Raw genomic sequence first — 18,729 nt, forward strand, 5'->3', positions numbered from 1 at the left:
CAGGGCCTTTTGGGGCTAAAGGGCAACTCATGGTGACTTAATAATGCAGAACCATTTCAAAATGTAGTCCAACGCATTTGGTTTTCACCTTCCTGCCACACTTTTTTACCCTATTTACAGTCTCAGGCAATTTTGTCAGCAGGTAAGTCTAAAGTTGAAGCTCATAAACATGACTATCACCTATTTGAATAGCTGAATTTCCTTTACTTCCCATGTGGATAACACAGCAGCACCAGCATCATTCAGCTATACACAGGTTTCCCACTGATGAGATGGTGTGGGTGTTGAAGAAAGATCCTTGAAAAAACAATCAAAACATTGTACTATTCTGGCCATCACAAGATGCTGAGTTAAAAAGTAATTATTGGGGATGGAAGTGGAATTCGGGATAATTCACCCTCTGTCACCTACATTTCATTCACTCCAAACTGATGTGGTAAGATTCTTGTGCACCTTTTAGGAATGTGGTAGGCATTAAAATATTAGAAATTGACAAAGGGTGTTCAGATCTGGACAGGAATCATATGGGTAAGGGCCAAGGCAACAGCAGACTATTCAGATCTCAGCAAAAAGATGCCAAGGAGGTGTTAGCTCCTGGATCTTCTGTCAGATGGGACAAGGCAGCCGTCAGTGGAGTAGACTAAAACAGTATGTGACAAGCAGTTGACAACAATTTCCGTGCAAGCTGCTTTGTCTCTGATATGTCAACTGGTGGTTGAGAGGGAGCTTGGGAAAGGGGAGGGCAAAAGTCCATGGCAGTGTAGGTCAAAATTATCCCTGTGAGACCTATAGCTGTAGTCAAGATCTTCCTAACTCCACAAGGAAAGCAACATTTTTTTTCATTAAGCAACTTCTTTTCTCATTATTCTTCTTTCAGCCCCAATTCTTCTTTCTGGTTGGTCACAATAATTTCTTCAAACAGGCTTTTGTTCAAAATTGTTGTTGCAGCCTTACGATTTAAGTAGAGCCGTCTGTGCATATTTGAAGAAACACCTTCCCACTTTGATCCAACGAAAACAACAACTAATTTCATTTGCATTACCATAATAACAATTCCTAGCACTGCAAACCTTGTTTCCTCTTCATTCCTTTCTTTTCTCGAGTGTTTGTCCCCATGGCTCTTTGACTGTGGATCCAAGTAAAGATTCTTGCCCAGCATCTATTGTGAGTTTGGATTTCTGGCTTTTGAGTTCTTGCATTTTGAATTTCCATATATCTGAAGTTAATAATTTACTTACAAGTATTTCTGTAGACATGGTAATAATATTTTTTGAAACAGCTTTCGAAACTTTGTTTGAGTTTGTGTGTACTGCAAATGAATTTTTGTTTATCTTAGATTGTCTTACAACCCATCAAGGTACATAATAGGACTTCAAGAATTGTGAGACTTCTGAAACTTATTTAAATTTTAAGTTTAAGGAAAACACCCATCATTTAGAGGAGAATTTTGGTTTCAGTTTTGCTTTGAGCAGGACAGTTTTGTAAATTCTTTCGATAAGGAAGGCTCCATATAGCTTTGCTGCTAAGAACAGAATGATATATATTAAGTTAGCATACATAAGAGTCAGGTCTTAGTGCTAGTCACAGTCAAGAAATGTTGAGATAAATCACTGAAGAGATTGTTTAAAGGTGAGTACTTTGAAACACAGGTGTATAATACCGCCACAAGAGAGCTATCTGCAATTATACATAACAAACCTACTGAGGTGTTAGATACAGAGAATCTGATATGAGTATTATATGATAACAAAGTGTGGAGCTGGATGAACACAGCAGGCCAAGCAGCATCTCAGGAGCACAAAAGCTGACGTTTCGGGCCTAGACCTGAGATGCTGCTTGGCCAGCTGTGTTCATCCAGCTCCACACTTTGTTATCTTGGATTCTCCAGCATCTGCAGTGCCCATTATCACTGAGTATTATATGAGTGGTGTTTTGACGTACTGACCCAGTGATATATTTTGAGTAGTATACCAAAACTGTTGTTTGATCTTTTCAGTTTATAAAACAATGCTTTAAGATTAATGGGATTATGATTTAACTGTGCGTTATAAGGAGATGATTTGGTTTATTCTATTTTAACTTCATTTATTTTGTTAATAAACTTCTCCTTTATTATTAAAGCAAACTGTACAATTTGCGTGCTTAGATCTCAGTGAGAGATCATTTTGTTAAAACTAAAATAAAACAAAATATAATTGATCAAGCCAGGTTTCAGTCTGGGATCTGATTTGTCCAGTAATAACATCAGCTAGCTTACAAGAGATAACAAGGTGTAGAAATGGATGAACACAGCAGACCAGCAGCATCAGAGGAGGAGAAAGGCGGATGTTTCGGGCCCGGACCCTTCTTCAGAAATTTCTGAAGAAGGGTCCAGGCCCAAAACGTCAGCCTTCCTCCTCCTCTGATGCTGCTTGGCCTGCTGTGTTCATCCAGCTCTACATCTTGTTATCTCAGATTCTCCAGCATCTGCAGTTCCTACTATCTCTTACAACAGATTACAACACAGTTGACTCATTCATGATGTATTACTGGTGGACCTGACTGTATTCCAAACCAACGTCCACACAATGATCATTGGATTACAATCCTGAATACCATATCTGGGTTTCTTTTCTTGCATCTCTGCTCCTAATCCCAACATTATCAGGCCTAGATGCATCTATCTATTATGTCTCCTGTCTAACATTAGTTTTCACAATATAGATCAAGCATTTAACCTGCTTTGTTTGGCTTAACATTCAGACAGGTTATAGAAATACCATCCAAGCCACTGGCAGTTGGGAGAAGCTATCCTCCTTGAGTTTGTTTTCCATCTGTTACATTTATCATAACATCTATTTTAAAGCAGTTACTGTCCACCCAGACAAAACCAAATCTTACAATAAAAAGGTCACTCTGGTAGAACTGTTTACGTCATCTTTGTAAGGTAATTTGAAGATTTCCTTTAATGTTTTGTTTCTGCTACTTAACCTGATAACTGACAACAGTTTACAAGGTGAACCCAAGAGATTTACTGATTTGATTTGAAATTAATGAGATGTTGGTGTTTCTTTACTTATCACGCAGCAGCATAACCAGGTTTGAAAGAGTCCCATGAACCACACATTATTTCCTGATAAGGAGATGGGTTTGTGCTCATCCATCAAAATAAGATAAGGAAGCTTAGCACAGGGGAAATCACTGATACATTTCATTATTGAAGATTCTTTCAGAGACTTTGTTCAGTCTTCCAATACCTTGCATTGCATTGTGCATTCCTGAAGTATCCACACCAATGACACATGAATACATGATCTTCATATGCAGTGCATTCCTTATTCAGAATATATTATTTGGCTTTATCTTTTATTTTCATTGAGGTGAGTGGGATGGATAAAATATCTTCACTTTTCAGCATTTGTAAGATCATTATAATGTGAGTGAGATATTGAATTCCTCTGCTCCTTCACAATATAGCCCAAATGATAAACATTTTTTCACATGTACTGTAACATGTGTTTTAAAATGTTAGTTTAGATTTGCAACTAAGGTATCTCAAACTAAATAGTACTACTTTTACAGTGGTATTTGTTAGTTGTAGAATAATGTATGAATTATGCAAGATCAAAGGGTTATGTGTAAAAACATAAGTGACTGGAGCAGGAATAGACCCAAAAGCCTCCCAAACCTACTCTCTCACTCAATAAAATTGTGGCTATTCTTTGACCTTAAATCCATTTTCTGCCTAATCTTCATATCCCTTAATTATCTAGAGGCCAAAATCTACTTGTCTAAAATTTGAATGCACTGAATAATTAAGCTTCCATAGGCCTCTGAGGTAAGAATTGAGTGTGGAGATTTCTCCACACCTCGGTCTTAAATGCCTGTCCTTTTAAGCTGAAAACATGCCCCTTGTTCTGAACTCTTCAGTCAAAGAAAGTAACCTCTCAACATTTACCCTGCCAAGCCTGTTCGGAACCTTAAATAAACAAGGGTTACATTAATGGGTCACAATATAACTTAAGAGTGAATCTAGCAGTGTCGACTGCTAAATTGTCTTGTAATTAAGTGTGAGTTGATAATGTTCCAGCAAGGGAATCAGCAGGTAACATTTTCATCATGGAGATGGGAATCAGAAATTTTCACCATATCTCAATCCTTTCTGTAACCTGGCATTCCTGTCCTTTCCCCTTTCTCTTACCATTGACAATAAGGAGAGGTGGAAATGGGAGAGAACTGCATAAGATTTACATCTCCTCAGCTCGTTTCTGCCTGACTCTGTGCAGCCTTGAAGCAGGATCACAAAACTTGGGCCTGGCTAATTGTAACCTGAATGAACAGGGCAAGCCATTTTGTATTTCCTTAGCCAACCGGGTTGAATAATTGTGATGGGTAATACAGGGACTGGGAAAGAAGTATCAATGTAGATACAGAGAAAGGAAATAAAGGGAGTGAAAGAAAGAAGTGGATTAATTGAAGAACAAAAGAAGGAAATTCTCTTTTAAATACTTTCAATTTTAGATTTAACCATTTTTAAATTATATAACAATTCAGTCTGAAGGAAAGAGATTTTGCTTTTCTACTGGGTAATTTTCAGTATCAGAGAGGTTAATTGTATGTGCTTATTGCTTAGCACATCGTGAAAGGACTCTCTCAAAACTAAGCCAGATTTAATTTATGTGCGTACAGACTTTAATGTCTCTAAAACAGTCTGCTTTTGTCTCTTTAAATCAGCTCTAGGTTTCTGTGATGAACTTTGTTCTTATTTATCATACAAATGAGGTAGCTTCTCAGCAGCCAACATGTCAATGGTGAGATGAACAATGAGACGATGTTTTTCTGAAACAAATGTTAGAATGGCATATCTCAGACGAAACAAAACTGAATATTGAATTTAACGATACAATTGCCCTAGCCTGAAGTTGCTGTGACATTTTCAAATAAATAACAGCGTGCATTTTTAACCTCACAGTTGCTTTGACACCGAGTTATGAGATAGTAAATTTTATGATTTTTTTTCCCTTTCTTTCTCGTCCATGAATCAAACTGGGGCAGTTTCATCGCATCAACAATCCTCTAGCACCTCAATCAAATAACTATTCATCATTGGTGAATTGAAAAATCAGTATCGGAAAGTTGAAACCTATTCTTGGAGTAGCAATGAAAACAGACACAAATACAATTCATGCAACAGTACACACATACGAACACACACATACACATGTAAATCAGTAGATGTCCAACTGACAGACTTGCTGGTCTGAATAGTTCAGCGCATAACCATACCAAGCATTTGTTTGTTTTCCTTAACTACTTACATGGCTACTTTTAATAACCACAATGTCAGACCGTGGCCAGCAGGCTAGATAGCCCTCACTCTCAACAAGTCCCTCAACAAAAATACCCCCACACCCCACCCACCTTGGCTTGTGTTGGACCTAACAAACTCCCAACATGCTGACACCCTGCCGGCAGCCTGAGACTGACCCCTGGAACTGACACCACCTCTTGAGGTTTTGACACCCCCAGACCTGAGAAACCTTCCTGCTTCCAAACGAACATTTCATTTCCTGCCACAGAACACTACTTACCCCAACTACATTCAGCAAACATCATTTATTCACTTACCTGGCACTCTTTACGCATCACCTACCTGGCATCCCACCTATTTGCCACTCCACCCTCTTATATTACTGATCTCCTTATCCTCTTGGTATCCAAAACGTTCATAGAACTACGACCATAACTCCATACTTAGCCTTCCACAGGAGCTGTTAAAGAAGCTTGCCTTAACCATAGCCTGTAATGAATAAGTGAATGATGATGACTTATTGTCACTTGTACTGTACAATGAACAACACAGTAAAATACAGTGAAAACCTTCAACTGCTGCTACAATCTGGCGCCATTTTAATATTTTAAGATAAAAAAGAATAAAAAGATGGGTGGCATGGTGGCTCAGTGGTTAGCACTGCTGCCTCACAGCGCCAGGGACCCAGGTTTGATTCCACCCTCAGGCAACTGTCTGTCTGCAGTTTGTACGTTCTCCCTGTGTTTGCTTGGATTTCCTCCAGGTACTCCAGTTTCCTCCCATAGTCCAAAGATGTGTAGGCTAGGTAGATTGGCCATGCTAAATTGCCCATACTGTCTGAGGACATGTAGGTTAGGTGAGTTATAGGGGGATGGGTCTAGGTGGGATGCTCTGAGGGCCAGTGTGGACTTGTTGGGCCAAAGGGTCTGTTTCCTCACTGTAGGGATTCTATGATCTAAGATAAAGCTGAAAGAAAGCCCATCTTCATCCCACTGTCTTTATCTCGAGTTCTAAGTCCTGAACTGGCTGACCAACTACACTCCTCCTCTGCCTGTGCCAAATCTACCAAAGTTGGAGTCGCCATTCTCCGAGTGCCATCTCTGTCAATGGGCCCGCCTTGCCAACTGACTGCCACTGCCAGACCCCATGCTGGCCCTACACTCACCCAAAACCCGGGGATCTTGGCTTTGCAGAAAATACCACCTCCTCGCCAGTAACCAAGTGACCCTGACTCCACACCCACCGCAGCTAGGAGCTGCCACCACCTCAACTCTGATAACCGGAAGTCTCTGTTCTGGGCCAACTGCAGCCAGGAGTCCATTGCTCCACTGAAATTGCTGCCTTGCCAGTGCCTGGAGCCTCTGCTGTGGGCCTACCATAGCCAGGAGTCCTGGTTCTGCTGCCAGGTCAGGCCACTGCCACACCAAGTGTCTGACTCCAGCTGCCTTCCTCCACAATGTTACCTTCTCTGCTACCGCCATCAGGAAGGATATGAAGAAAAGGAAATAGGACAAAAAGAGTAAGGAAGGACTAGCTGGACCCAGGAACCTATTCACTGCCATTTTGGAATATTTTCAACATAAGTTCAAATGACCCCATTGCCACAAATATAATCCAGCAAATGTTTTCACAAGGATTCAGTAGCCCTGATTCTCAACTCTTGAAGTAGCTGTTGATTTCATTACTTTTTAATTTAGTTTATTATTGTCACATGTGCCAAGATATAGTGAGTAGTGTTGTTTTGTGTGTTCTGCAGGCAGATCGTACCATTCAAAGTGCATCAGGATAGCAGAATAGAATGCAGAATATAGTTTTACAGCCACAGAGATTATGCAAAGAGAGATCAGAATTAACATTTGAGAGGTCCTTTGGAAAGGGAAGAAGCTGTTCTTGAATCTGTTCATACAAGTATTCAAAGTTTTATGTCTTCTGCCCAATGGAAGAGAGTATAACTAGGGTGAGAGGTGTCATTAATTATGTGGGTTGCTTTGTTGAGGCAGTGAGAGATATAGATGGAGCCAATGAATGGAAGTCTGGTATGTGTGATGGACTACGCTATGTTCACGACTCAGGAAATTGATCCGCCCCGCAAAGGTCAATTATGTGAACTTATGCTGAAATTACAAAACCATTCAATGCCCAACAGTTCTATATATTCAAAAGACTGACCAAAGAATTCTTCCTACAAGTTGCTACCTTCATTTGTAATCTTCATCTGTACCAATCTCTGTTACCTTCTAAATGCTCCTTCTCTGTATCTTATTCATGCCTCAGGAAGATACACCTTCAAGGTGGAAATTTCAAATGGAGATCACCCCTGCCCTCATCTTCCAAGTCATTGAGTCATACAGTATGAAGACAGGCCCTTCAGCCCAAATGGGTCCACGCTGACCAAAGTATCCATTCACGCTAACCCAATTTCCCCGCTCTTGGCCCATAGCCTTCTAAACCTTCCCTATGCATGTATTCACCCAAATGCCTTTTAAATATTGTTAATGTACCTGACTTGACCACTTCCACTGGCAACTCATTCTGTATGTATATCATCCTTTGTGTAAAAAAGTTGCCCTCAGGTTCCCATTTATTCTTTCCTCTCTTACCTTAAATTGATGCTCTCTAGTCGTTGATTCCCCAGCCCTATCTATACCTCTTATGATTTTATACATTTCTATGAGATTCCCCCCTCAGTCTCCCATGCTCGAAAGAAAGAAGTCCTAGCTTGTCCAACCTCTCCCTATAACTCAGTCCCTTGAGTCCTGGCAACATTCCTGTAAATTTTTTCTCCACTCTTTCCAGTTTAATAACATCCTTTCTATAAGAAAGTGACCAAAACTGAACACAGTACTCCAAGTGCAGCCTCACCAATATCCTCATCACATCTGCAACTTAACTTCCCAACTTCTCAACATCTGTGCTCAATGCTCTGACTGATGAAGGCCAGTGTGCCAAAAGCCTCCTGCACTGCTCTGTCAACCTATGACTCCACTTTCAGAGAACCGTGAACCTGAACTCCAAGGTCCCTCTGTTCCAACACACTCCTAAAGGCCCTACTGTTCACCATGAAACTCCTAACTTGATTTGACTTTCCAAAATGCAACACCTCACACTCCGTTAAACTCGGCACGGTGGCTCAGTGGTTAACACTACTGCCTTACAGCGCCAGGGACCCAAGTTTGATACTACCCTTGGGCGACTGTCTCTGAGGAGTTTGCACTTTCTCCCCATGTCTGCCTGAGTTTCCTTCTAGTGCTCCAGTTTCCTTCCACAGTCCAAAAATGTTTGGGCTAGGCGGATCAGCCATGCTAAATTGCCTATAGTGTTCAGGGATATGTAGCTTAGGTCGGTTATAGGGAATGGGTCAGTGTGGGATGCTCCAAGGGTCAATGTAGGACTTGTTGGCCTTAAGGGCCTGTTTCCACACTGTAGGGATTCTATGATGATTCCATTTGCCTTTTCTCAGCCCACTTCCCGATCTGATCAAGATCCTGCTACAATTTCTGATAATCTGCCTCACTATCCACGATACCTCCTACATCAGTGTCATCCACAAAATATTAACCATACATTGTATATTCTCATCCAATTCATTGACATAGGTAACAAACAGCAATGGGGCCAGCACCAACCCCTGAAGCATACCACTAGTCACAGACTTCTAGTCCAACAAGTATCCTTCCGGTATCACCCTCTGCTTCCTACAATCAAGCCAATTGTGTATCCAGTTGGCCAGCTGTCCCTGGATTCCATGGGATCTAACCTTCCAAAGCAGCCTACCGCATGGAACCTTGTCAAAGGCCTTACTAAAATCCATGTTAGACTGTGTCTATCGCCCTGTCCTCATCAATCTTCCTAGTCATTTCATCAGAGAACTTTTACAAATTTGTGAGGCATGGTGTCCCACACACAAAGCTATGTGGGAGCTTAATCAAACCCCATTTTTCAATATGCAAATATATCGTATCCCTCAGAATCTTCTCAAGTAATTTTCCTACCACAGATGCTACGCTTACTGGTCTATAATTCCCAGGTTTTTCTTTTCAGGCCTCCTTGAATAAGAACACAACAATTGCTACCCTCCAGTCTTCTGGGACTTCACCCATGGCAAAAGATGATGCAAATATATCAGCCTCTTGGATGGTTCTTGGATATATCTGATCAGGACCAGGAGATTTATCCACCTTCATACATTCTAATACTTCCAACACCTCCTGTAATGTGATATGGACTGTTCCCAAGATATCGCCACTAACTTCCCTACTTCCCAGGTCTTCATATCTTTCTCCACAGTAAACACAGAGGAGAAATATTAATTGAAGACCTCACCCATGTCCTGCAGTTCCACACATACAAGTCCACTTTGGTCCTTGAGATGTCCTATTATTTCTCTAGTTATTCTTCTTCCTTTAATAAACTAGAAAGAATCTCTTTGGATTCACATTGATTTTCTCAATCAAAGCTTCTCATGCCCCCTTTTCACTCTCCTAATTTCCTTTTTCAGTAAACTCCTGTATCCCTATATACCTCCAGGGATTCCCTTGATCCCAGATGCCTGCTCCTGAGCCATGCCTCCTTTCTTTCTTATCAAAGCTTCAATACCTCTTGTAATCCAGGTTTCCCTACTTTTGCCAACCTTGCCTTTTACCCTCACAGGAACATATAGACCTTGAACTCCGCGTATCATACTTTTAAAAGGCCTCCCACTTGCCAGAGGTGCCTTTGCCTGTAAACAAACAAATCAACCCCTGCACCTCCTGTCTAACTCCATCAAAATTTGCCTTGCTCCAATTTAGAACTTGAACCTGGGACCAGTTTTGTCCTTCTCCATAACTATTTTAACATTAATAGAACTATGGTCACTGGTCCCAAAGTGCTCCCCCACTGTCATCTCAGTCACTTGTCCTGCCCTACTTCCCAAGAGTAGGTCAAGCTTTGCCCCTTTCCGAGTAGGGCCCTCTACTTTCTTGAGGAAACTTTGCTGAACTCATTTAACAAATTCCACCCCATCTAAACCTTTAACACGATGTGTCAGGTAATTTTAGGACAGCCAAACTAACATGATGCAGTCATTGACACCCAGGCTATGTTACATTAGACACGAACCGAAAGATGAATCACGAAACAAAGTACAGAGATTGCCCTTGATATAGATTTAACCATGGGGCGCAGTCTTATAGATCCATGCCTCCTGGCTACTACCCCAGTAACCCGAGTCACTTTGGGTTGACTTTTCATTGGATGGGGCATCATTGACAAGACTCACATTTGTGACCCATCGCCCAAATGGTCTTGAACTGAGTGTCTTCCAAAGCCGTTGCAGACAGAAGCTGCATGCCAACCATATTACTGTCGTTCCGGAGTCACATGTAGGCCAGACTGGGGAGATTTGAGGGCAGATTGGCAGAGTTGTTTTCCTTAAAGAACAATTTGAAACCAGGTAGGTAGCTTTTTAACCACAATTGATGAAAGTTGTCAAAGCCACCATTACTGAGATTAGTTTTTACATTTCAGAATTATTCATCGAATTCACTTCTACTAGTTGCTGTCGTGGGATTTGAACCCATGTTCCCAGAGCATTAAACCAGGCCTCTGGAAAGCCAATCCAGTGATATGAGCATCAAATCATCATTTACCTCTTGGCCCTTTTTGTACGTACTCAATAATAGTAAAGCAATAAGTACTCATCACCACTTTACTCATACTAGGCAATTGACATGACATTATCTTTCTAAATGGAGTTAAAGAATTTACAACATGGAAACAGAATGTTGGTTTAATCAGCCCAAGTTGGTGTTTCTCCTCCACACAAGCAATAGTCTTCACTCAATGTGCTCATGTAGTTCCCATAATCGTTTATTTTACCTTTCTGCAAGCAATGGAATACTGCATCCAGTTCTGGTCGCCCTATTATAGGAAAGATGTGGATGCTTTGGAGAGGATTCAGAGGAGGTTTACCAGAATGCTGCCTGGACTGGAGGGCTTATCTTATGAAGAGAGGTTGACTGAGCTCGGACTTTTCTCATTGGAGAAAAGGAGGAGGAGAGGGAACCTAATTGAGGTATACAAGATAATGAGAGGCATAGATAGAGTTGATAGCCAGAGACTATTTCCCAGGGCAGAAATGGCTAACACGAGGGGTCATTGTTTTAAGCTGGTTGGAGGAAAGTATAGAGGGGATGTCAGAGGCGGGTTCTTTACACAGAGAGTTGTGAGAGCATGGAATGCATTGCCAGCAGCAGTTGTGGAAGCAAGGTCATTGGGGACATTTAAGAGACTGCTGGACATGCATATGGTCACAGAAATTTGAGGGTGCATACATGAGGATCAATGGTCGGCATAACATCGTGGGCTGAAGGGCCTGTTCTGTGCTGTACTGTTCTATGTTCTATGTTCTATGTTCAATCATTTCGCTGATTTATAAACATTGGTGTCGTCTCTGCTGCGATTATTCGTGCATTTCACAGGCTCACAATCATCTGTGTAAAAAGGATTTCCCTGCTCTCAAACATAATTTTCCTGTATTTAACCTTATACTTCATGGTCTCATTCATCCAATCACTGAAAACATTCTGTTACTATCTGCTGTGCCCCATCCCTTCATAATTTTAAACATCTCAGTCAAATCATCCTTTGATACTGCCTGTTTAAATGAAAACAGCGCCAGTGTTCTGAGTCTTTCATTGTATTTGTACTCCCTTTGAACAAAACTATAAAATCAACTCAGTATTAAACCAATAAGAACCCATGCACTTTCAAAGTTAAAATCAAGCCCATTAACCAACACTGTGCAGAATTCTGTTAAATCTATGTTGTATTATGGTTTTGTCACAGTCATCTTCCAAGAGCATGAAATCTGAAACTGCATGCAATACTGCATAACACTACTGCTGAGGCCTAGCATCTGAGTCCAACTGAGCAGAGCTTAGAGGATCCTACATTTTCTGTCAGGGACTCTCCACTGTTATCGCTGTCTTAAAATGTGCAGCATTATGTCTGGGGAATATATCTGAAAAAGAAGGGGCTGGATCTCATGCAGTCTATTGGGGCTGGTTTTGCAATGTTTGGGCTCAACTGGGGTAAGAGACCAACATCAATGGCACTCCCAGACATTGACAGTCATTTGTCGATTAGCGTCTTTACTGAGCCAATTTGCATCCCTTATTGTTGACCTTATTGCAATATAGTGGCAACTCAGAAATTAAATAGAGGTTATACAGTTCTCCCACATGGAAGATCACCCAGTGAACCGTGCTGGCTGTGAGTTGGGGATGTTGGATCCCTCACTATCTGGCACTCCATGCTCAATCATGGAATCTGGCACCAGATTGACTGCTCAAAGCCACTTCCTGCTCTGGTCTTCAACTCCTCTTCCTTATTGCCCATGATACCCATCATGTTTGCCCATTCTGTCAGCCTACTCCTGCCCCTCAGAACTCAATTCCTCTTACCTTGACTCAATCTTTTCTCCGTTGATCCAGTCTCTGCCCATGTACATCAATCATTCCTCTGATGTTTTACTCCAGTTTCAGAATTTCCAGTTTGCATGGGCCCCAGTTATGCCTGTCTCTTTGTTAGATATGTGGAACATTTCTTGCTCCAGTCCTATTCTGGTCCCCACATACAACTCTTTCTTTGATATGTTGATGATATCTTCGATGCTGCTTCTGTCTCTCGTCCAGAATTGGAAAAGTTCATCAATGTCACCTTCAATTTCACCCTGCCCTCACTTTCACCTGGTCTATCTCTGACTCCTCCCTCCCCTTCCTTGACATCTCTGTTTTCATATCTGGAGATAGGCTGGCCACTAATAATTACTATAAACCGACTGATTCAAACAGCTACCTGGGGTATACATCCTCGCATCCTGCTTCCTGTATAGACTCTATTCCACTCTCACAGTTCCTCCATCTCCATTGTGTGCACAGACCTGCTAAGCAAATTCAATTTTTGTGTGTATTGAGGCCATCTTCAGCAAGGGAGCCTTTGAAATGTTCACCTTCTCCCTCAACTGAGGATTTTCCAGCACCGTTGTCAATGGGACCCTCAACTGGGAATGGGACCCTCAACTGGGTCGGACCCATTTCTCGCACATCCACCCTCACTCCCTCTCTTCCCTCCCGCAATTATGATAGGGATCCCTTTGTCCTTACCTACCATCCCAGCATACAGACTTTCCAGGTGAAGCAACATTTCACCTGCACTTCGCACAATCCTATCTACTGCATTTGTTGCTCGCAATGTGGTCTCCTCTACATTGAGGAAATGAAACTTAGTCCAGATAACCACTTCGCAGAACACCTTCATTCTGCCCATAAAATTGACCCTGAGTTTTCAGTTGCCTGCCACTTTAACATACCTCCCCCAAACCACCCCAACCCACACCCCCGCCCCCGCCCCTCTGCCACGTTCCCTGTCCAACATCTCCGACTCTGGCTTGCTGCAGTGTTCCAGCAAAGCTCAATACAAGCTGAAGGAGAAACACCTAATTTTCCACTTGGGGACCCTGCAGCACTCCAGACTCAATATTGAGTTCAATAATTTTAGGGCCTGAATCCTCCCATGTCCTAGCCCCCTACCCAATACAACAAGCCTTGTTATCACATAGCCCGACATTACGCACTGTTGTTAGCAATTAGCAGTCTCCATTAGCAGATATTTACTCTCCTAACCTGATCGTTATCAACTCCTTTTTCTGTCCAACTGTTCCTCCCTCTCTTTGGGCTCTATCCAAACCTATCTTTACTCCTTAATGCCTCTCCACACCCTCTCTTCTGCTTATAAACCTATATTTTCCTAGCCACCATCAGTTCTGAGAAAGGGTCACCAGACCCGAAACGTTAACTCTGATATTTCTTCAAAGATGCGCACAGACCTGCTAAGCAACTTCAATTTTTGTTTCTGATTTACAGAAATCACATTTCTTTGGCTTTTTTATTTTGAACAGGATGCCAAAGTAGTTGTCAGCAGGGCTGTATGCTCGAAGTTATTGGAAATCCCAGGAGTCCATTCCAAATTTCACGACTGTGTCAAAAAGCCATTAATAAACATGTTACTGTAACTTTAAAGTTCCAGATGCACTGGTGACCTTTCCCAGCTACAGGTTGGAGAGTTAAACTTGAGGCCAATGCATTCAATTAGCAAATCTGTTATTTTGTCTTATCGACTATTGTCTCACTTGCAACTAATTTTCTCCAACGGCTCTTTATTGGTCTTCCCTGTTGTTGGTATATCATTCAGCTCAATAGTGGCCTGGGGTAGCCCTTATAAAATGTTCTCCATGATCCACTGGAGAGGGGCACAGGCTGATGATATGGCAGATGGCAGTCTTGTATACTGATATAAACCTTTGTGGATGTTAATTGTACTGCTAGGATTCCTCATCCAGTTGCAATTGCAGGTATGCATGGCTCATGTCCAGCTTCATAAAGGACAGCGCCTCAGCCAACTTTGCATTCAAGCACTCTATCCAAGAGATTGACGTTTTCCCAGCCACGATCAGTTCTGAGGAAGGGTCACCGGACCCGAAACGTTAACTTTTTCCTTCACAGATGCTGCAAGCCCTGCTGAGCTTTCCCAGCAACTTCGTTCTTGTTCCTCTATCCGAGGGATTAGGTATTGATCCAGCTGTGAAAAGTGGTTCACTATTTGCTCAAAATCCCCACAGAGGTGAACTGAGCCATCAGGTTTCACAATTGGTGCTGCCCATTCTGCAAACTGCACTGGTCTGATGATTCCTTCACTCTCCACCCTCCTGATGTCTGCCTCTACTTTTCCCCACAAGGCAAATGGCAGCAGGCAGCCCTTGAAAAAATTGCGGAATTGCTTCCAGGTCAACATGTAAAAGTGGCTTTGGCCCCTTTGATAATCCCAAGCCCTTCCCAAAAAACTCCTGGGTATTTCACTAGGAATTCTGAGGAAGCCATTTTTTGTAGTTGAAAAATGTTGAGCCAATCAAGGTGAGTCTTTCTTTACCAATTCCGCCCCAATAGGAATGGTCTGAGCCTCTTAATACCATCAGTGGTAACTGCACCAAATGCTTCTCATATGAGACCGGAGCCGAAGTCATAGCCTTAATTTGCAACGGTTCCCCAGAGTACGTTCTCAGTCTGGCTGAGATCTTACACAAGCTTAGAGGTTGGAGACCCAAGTGAATCTTGTTAAAGACAGCTTCTGCAACCACAGATACAGCTATCGAACTCCATGGGAACTGGGTGACCATTTAACCAAATACTAATTTTAATTGGAGATAACACAGTGTAGAGCTGGATGAATACAGCAGGCCAAGCAGCATCAGAGGAGCAGGAAAGCTTGACGTTTCAGGTCAGGACCCTTCTTCACATTTGGGGGAGGGGAAGGGGATTCAGAAATAAATAGGGAGACGGCGGAGGCGGATAGAAGATGGATAAAGGAGAAGATAAGGTGAGAGGAGTCAGACAGGTCAAAGAGGCGGGGTTAGAGCCAGTGAAGGTGAATGTAGGTGGGGAGTTAGAGGGGGATAGATCAGTTCAGGGAGGACAGACAGGTCGGGGGGGTGCGGGATGAGGTTAGTGGGTAGGGGATGGGGGTAGTGCTTGAGGTGGGAGCAATGGTTAGGGAGGCGGGGACTAGCTGGTTTCGGCATGTGATCGGGGGAGGGGAGATTTTGAAGCTTGTGAAATCCACATTGATACCTTTGGTCTGCAGGGTTCCCAAGTGAAATATGAGATGCTGTTCCTGCATCTTTCAGGTGGCATCATTGTGGCAATGCAGGAAGCCCAGGATGGACATTTCTTCTGAGGAGTTGCTGGGGCGGGGGAATTGAAATGGTTTGTGACTGGGAGGAGCAGTTGTTTGTTGCGAACTGAGCATAGGTGTTCCGCAAAGCAGTCCCCAAGCCTCTGCTTGGTTTCCTCAATGTCAAGGAGGCCACAACGGGAACAGCGGATACAGTACACCTCATTAACAGATGTGCAGGTGAGCATCTGTTTGAAGTGAAAAGTCTTCCTAGGGCCTGGGATCAGGGTGAGGTATCGGGGCAGGTGTAGCACTTACTTCAGTTGCTGGGAAAAGTGACAGGTGTGGTGAGGCTGGAGGGGAGTGTGGAGCAGATAAGGGAGTCACAGAGAGAGTGGTCACTCTGGAAGGCACATAAGGGTGGGGAGGGAAAACTGTCTTTGGTAGTGGAGTCAGATTGCAGATGGCGGAAATGTCAGAGGATGATGCATTGGATGATTTTAATTTTAATTGGCTCCGATTTGTGTGTCACTAAAGAACTTAATTGCTCCAACCCACATGTGGGGGAACTTTCCAGGGTATGCACTATCCTGGGTACTGGCCTCTGGGGTTTCCTACTGAAGTCAGGCCTTGAAGGGCTCTTTTACTGTCTCAAGTCCACATAATGGAGCAACTGCAATGACTTGTTGGCATGGATCCTGAAGAGCTGTTAAATCACTTGGCTTTGCTTTGTTTTGGAGTTCTGCTGTTGGCTGGCCTCGTGTCCCTTGCTCAGTAAATGCCCTGCATGATACTCTGCAATTGCTGACAATCAATTGATGTTCCCCAAGCTCAGTTGGATAGGTGAGGGAGTCCACTTCCATTGGGATGCCCTGTGCTCCACTTGCTACTTTTTTCTAATGATAAGGCCGGCTGCAGTGCCTGTTTGGTGTCAGAAGTCACACATCACCCGGTAGCAATCCAACAGGTTTAATTGAAATCACAAGCTTTCACAGCGTAGCCCCTTCATCAGGTGAAAAAAGCTTGTGATTTCAAATAAACCTGTTGGATTATAACCTTGAGAAGCTGTAAATCAGGAACACGAACAGAAGTTGCTGGAAAATTTCAGCAAGTCTGGCAGCATCAGTGGAGAAAGAAAAATCTGAGGAAGGGTCACCGGGCCCGAAGTGTTAACACTGTTCTTTGTTTTTCTTGTTGTTGTTGTTGCTGTTGGACTATGACCTGGTGCTTTGTGATTTCTGACCTTTTCCCACACAATTCCAACACCAGCAGCTCCACATCATGTTTGAAATCCAGTTGGGCTTCTGCTAGCAGGCACTTCCGTATGATTATGTCATTAATCCCACCTACCAAACAAACAGTCTCTTTGCATCTCATTCAGGGTTAATCCGAAATCACATACCTCTGCCACTTGCCATAACCTCATCACAAATACTGATATGGATTCCGCTGGTTCTCCAACAACAGAATAAAACCGATGGCATCTCAGAATTAGAGGAGGCTTGGACTCATAATAATCCTGAACCAACTCTGTCAACTCTTCGAAGGTTTTAATGTCTGGCGCCTTTGGGAAAATTAAGCCCCTTATAACTGATAAAGCTGCAGATCTGCATGCAGTCAAAAGGATTACTCATTGCTTTTCATCTGCCCCAATGTCATTTCCCACAAAAAATATGACATCCTGGACCCAGTCTTCAACAATAGGGTCAAATGAATCAAGCTTTCCAAATAGAGAAATGATGCAAGAAATGCTTACCCCAACTCCAAGATGACAGTTGCAAGCAAATGTTCTTCAGGCACATCCTGTTTTCTCCTGTCACTATTGAAATAATTACACAGAGACCAGGCCCCATCATCACATCACCCTTTGTTTACTAGAGCACAGTACACCGGCTGTAACAGCTAGCTCATTGTCAGTCCTCAATTGTGGAGATTCTAATCTCATGATTATATATATTATTTTTCCTTTTATTTTGCTTTATACCCCTAGACTGCTGCCATGCAGCAGTAGTGCTTATTTTCCTAGTATCCATGTTGTGTGTGTAGGTGGTGGGTACAGTGAAAAACACCAGTTGTGTAAATAACTTAACTAGTATTCCACCACCGGGGGGAGGGGGGGGGGAAAGAGAGAGAGAGAGAGAGAGAGGGGGGGGGAAAGAGAGAGAGGGGGGGGAAAGAGGGGAGGGGAGAGAGAGGGGGGGAGAGAGAGAGAGAGAGAGAGGGGGGGGGAAAGAGAGGGGGGGGAAGGGGGAGAGAGAGGGGGGGGGAAGGGGGAAGAGAGAGGGGGGGGGAAGGGGGAAGAGAGAGGGGGGGGGAAGGGGGAAGAGAGAGGGGGGGGGAAGGGGGAAGAGAGAGGGGGGGGGAAGGGGGAAGAGAGAGGGGGGGGAAGGGGGAAGAGAGAGGGGGGGGGAAGGGGGAAGAGAGAGGGGGGGGGAAGGGGGAAGAGAGGGGGGGGGGGAAGGGGGAAGAGAGGGGGGGGGGAAGGGGGAAGAGAGGGGGGGGGGAAGGGGGAAGAGGGGGGGGGGGGGGGAAGAGAGGGGGGGGGGGGAGGGGGAAGAGAGAGGGGGAGGGGGAAGAGAGAGGGGGGCGGGGAGAGAGAGGGGGGCGGGGAGAGAGAGGGGGGCGGGGAGAGAGAGGGGGGCGGGGAGAGAGAGGGGGGCGGGGAGAGAGAGGGGGGCGGGGAGAGAGAGGGGGGCGGGGAGAGAGAGGGGGGCGGGGAGAGAGAGGGG

The sequence above is a fragment of the Stegostoma tigrinum genome, chromosome 10, assembly GCF_030684315.1.
Source record: "Stegostoma tigrinum isolate sSteTig4 chromosome 10, sSteTig4.hap1, whole genome shotgun sequence".
In the NCBI taxonomy this organism is placed as follows: Eukaryota; Metazoa; Chordata; class Chondrichthyes; order Orectolobiformes; family Stegostomatidae; genus Stegostoma; species Stegostoma tigrinum.